Raw genomic sequence first — 4,185 nt, forward strand, 5'->3', positions numbered from 1 at the left:
TGTGTGTGTGCACTTTGGATGGGTTAAACGCAGAGCACTAATTCCTAGTATGGGAAACCATGTCACGTCACTTTGTCACTTAATGTTTATTCAGCAAGGATGCATTATATTAATCAATAAAAATATTCATGTTACAAAACATTTATATTTTAAATAAATGGCATTCTTTCAAACTTCATATTCATCAAAAAATCCCGGAAAAAATGTGTCATGGTTTCCACAAGAAATATTAAGCAGCACTTTCTTTCTTTCTGAAGGATCATGTTAAAACATTTTTAAAACATTCACGTAGAAATCAGTTATTTTAAATTGTAATAATTATTGTTTTACTGTATTTTTGATTAAATAAATGCAGCCTTGGTGAGCATAAATTACTTTTAAAAACATTAAAAAGTCTCACTGACCCCAAACATTTGAACGGTAGTGTGTGGTATGTATCAGATTATATAATTTATCTTAATCACAGCAGTAAAAACAATGAGGGGTTTTAATCAATTGGGTTAAAATTGAAGAGAAAAGTTTATGTATTCCTATTTCAATATAAAAGATGTAACATTCTACCAGAGAGTTGATTATACACAGAGACTGATATTGGTGAATCATTTATTTTATCTGGTTCATCCAAATGAACCAATTTACTAAAACATGTCAGACATCCCAAAGCTACATGATGTATATGACATAAGAGTTCAGGAGGGCACATTTGATTATTGCGAGAGTACAAGGACATAAAATAATAGTGATTTCATACAGTTCAGTGTATTTGTTTCGAGTAACTCTATGCTTCATTTTTCTCTTATCTTACATTTCATACCTGAACTTCTCTCAATGAAGCTGGTTTTCACTAATTCCTCTAAAACATCCTCGTCTTCTGTCCTTCCCTCACTCCCTCATTTGTTTTCCCTTCTGCATCCTATCGTTCCGTCTCCATTGCAGTGGCATGTCCCGTGCTGTGCAGCGGGAACGGACTGTACAGCAAGGGTGTGTGCATGTGCTACAGTGGCTGGAAGGGGCTGGAGTGTGACGTTCCGCAGGACCAGTGCATTGACTCCAGCTGTGGCGGTCACGGGATCTGCACCCAGGGCAGCTGCACCTGTGAAGCGGGTTACCGTGGCGAGTCCTGCGAGGAAGGTAATGAGTGCAACGACGGCTTTTCTGACCATCTCATTTTTAAAACTAAGCACTCTCAGAAAAACCTCTTCCTCTGAGAATCTAGGTTTTCAAATGTCTGCTATAGAAGTATGCTGGTACGAGCATAATAAACTTTATTAAAGTAATGAAATTTAGTCTATTGATCTGGCTTTTAAGAAATTGGCCAGAAATGGAGTCTCTGAGCACGTTCATGTGAGCTGCAGCTAGTTTTTGAAAGTGGAGAGATCCCAGAGGTGAGTTTAGGAGAGTGAGGTGAAAGATGAGGAGGAAAGAGAAAAGAAAAAAGCAAGCAGAATGAAAAAGTATTTTCAAACTCTCTGTTTCTCTCCCTCTCCAGTGGATTGTCTTGATCCCACGTGTTCGGGACATGGAAGCTGTGTGTCCGGTCAGTGCCACTGTAAGCCGGGTTGGTCCGGGCCTCTATGTGATGTGTCCAGAGCCCAGTGTCCAGATCAGTGCAACGGTCACGGAGCCTACAGCCCTGACACGGGCCTCTGCAGCTGTGACCCAAACTGGATGGGCCCTGACTGCTCCACCGGTGTGTTCCCATCAGCCATTTTCACCTTCTCACTTACTGTTTTCTCAAGCTGTGCTGCAATATATTCTAATCTTTCATTTTCATCCATCTACACTCTCGGAGGTATTCACTAAGCATGAATTGCGCAGGCTAATAGCATTGTTTATTTGTACTCGCTGTGTCTGTTTTAGCACCCGATTCATATGCAAATCAGGTAACGGCATAAACCCCCCCCCAAATAGTAGCAGTTCCAACTTTGTTGAATAAGGTGCAATCCAAAATGAGCTTCATACATAAAATATTATAATAATAATAATCTAAAAATATAATTTACATAAAGGAGACCCGTTTGGATGGAAAATAATGACAGTGAATTGATTGCAAATAGTGCAGACAGTGACTTTTTTAAAATGGATTGTTGATGATTAGTGATTAAGATGTATAATATACAGTAATATTGTGAAATATTATTACAGATTTCTATTTTAATATATTTTATAATGTAATTTATTCCAATGATGGCAAAGCTGATGTTTCAGCAACAATTACATGATCAGGGCCGTAGCTAGTGGAGAGAAAGGTGGTGACGATTATAGGGGTCCACGTCAATTTTAATGGGCTGCCCGGGGCAAGCATGAAAGATGCTCTGGACAGTTGACTTACTGCCCAATCGGATCAGTGCTGCACCTCTTCACAAAAGTTTAGCATTTGCATGTTTTTTTAAGCCTTGTCAATTTAAACATTCAAGCGATTTTAAAAGTGCAAGAAGAAACAAAACAACTCAATTCAGTACTCGCGCGCTGTGTTCTGTGCACGTAGCACGCACAGAGAGCTGCGTTTTTGACAACACACGAGCCTACAATTGAGTTCCCCTTCTCTTCATTGGGGAATGCAGCCTGCATAACCGGTGTCTGAAGCACGTGTGAAACAACACCAATCTATTGGCACACCTGGCCCATGATGTCATAGGTGGGATGCCTGGAAGCATAAAAGGGCACCTGCTGAATACGTCATCCTCTTTGCTGTCTTCAGGAGCCGTCTGTTCAGTGTTGCCAGTCGTACGATAATTATCGTATTTGTACGATCATTTTGACCTCTGTACGATGTACGATCAATAATGAAAAAAAATCCCAGAATGTACGATAATTTCATAATTTTATGACAATTATTTAATTAAGTGATAGCAGTTGTAGTCATAGGGCTTCTAAATTCATACTCGAAATCGAGATCATGCACACCTCAGAGTGTGTTAAGAATGCAGAAGGGTGCCCTGCTTTAAAGCCAACGAGCACTGTTGCAGTCCATGATGGCAAGAACCCCCTCAACATCTGGCAACACGCAGGCTTCCGATGACAGCGGCTCAGATGTGGAGTTAACAGCTAAAGTCTGTCTACACTGGACGCGACAAAGCGAGTGTTAAAAATCATTTTAATACGTTATAAATAGAACGAGGCATCAGTTTACTGTCGGGGATGTGTCATGTCGTGTCATGTCGCATCCAGTGCAAACAGTCACTGATTATAATGGTTTCTATAGTATTTTGTCGCACTGCTCGCGTCCAATGTAAACACGGTACGCCTAGTTATCCATTGTGGTAATTTGCAGGTCGTGTCAAAAAGTTGTTGATTTAGATAAATAGCTGTATTCTGTTTGACTAGTGTACGATAATTTTCTTCCAAATACGATAATTTTAAGCTTCTGGTGCGATACTTGGACATTTCCAATCTGGCAACACTGCGTCTGTTTGAAGTGCGTGTGAGAGACCAAGGCAGGTGAGCAGTGTGGAGAGTGTGTGCCTCCGTTCCAGAGGTTTCTGGTACTTGAGGATGCGCACCATCTATCTGTCATCTGTTTTGGTCAGGAGCTTGCAGTTACAGTGCTCGAGGGCTCTGGACGCGCTCATTGTGAGTGTTTTCCAATGAGAAGCTCCATTTGTGTTTGTCCCTCTTCTCGAGAGATGAGTGAAAAGCGTTTGCGTCTCGTGGTTCGGATCCCGCTGTTGCCGAAGCACGGCGAAGACTCAGATCGCGGGATTCGCGGGGTTGAGATGCCCTTTTTGGGTTATCGGATCCCGCTGGATAGCGCTTGAGTCGAGCAGCGCCTTAGGGAATGTGTGCCTCTGTGTTTGGATTCTAACACTCGAGGGCATGCTCTGCTTTCACGTTTGTCTCGGCGAAGAGCATGCGCGTTCAGAGTTACACGCTTATTGTGATGAGTCACGATGTCTAGGCTACGCTCGCGTTTGTTCCTATTCCCGAGGGATACGGAACAGAGCGTTTGTGTCTCGCGGCCCGGTTCCAACGTTGCCGCGGCACAGTTTATCCCACCTCACGGTCATCGTTTTGATCTGCGGCATCCGCACACCCTCTCTATATGGGTTGTCAGATGCCACAGATATTGTTGGGTTGTTATGACAATGAAATGTGAGCACGGAGTCGTTTCAGCCCTGATCCTGTGAGATCATGGGCGGTGCTATATTCAGCTCGGCCGTGCCTCTCTAATATGCATGTTATTGT

At 42.4% G+C, this 4,185-nt stretch overlaps 1 pseudogene; it reads left to right on the forward strand.

The window, feature by feature from the left end:
• Positions 1 to 4,185, forward strand: part of LOC107570808 (teneurin-2-like) — a 99,598-nt pseudogene that overhangs the window by 86,940 nt on the left and 8,473 nt on the right.

Source organism: Sinocyclocheilus grahami, unplaced genomic scaffold, assembly GCF_001515645.1.
Source record: "Sinocyclocheilus grahami isolate Dianchi unplaced genomic scaffold, SAMN03320097.WGS_v1.1 scaffold1508.1, whole genome shotgun sequence".
NCBI lineage: Eukaryota > Metazoa > Chordata > Actinopteri > Cypriniformes > Cyprinidae > Sinocyclocheilus > Sinocyclocheilus grahami.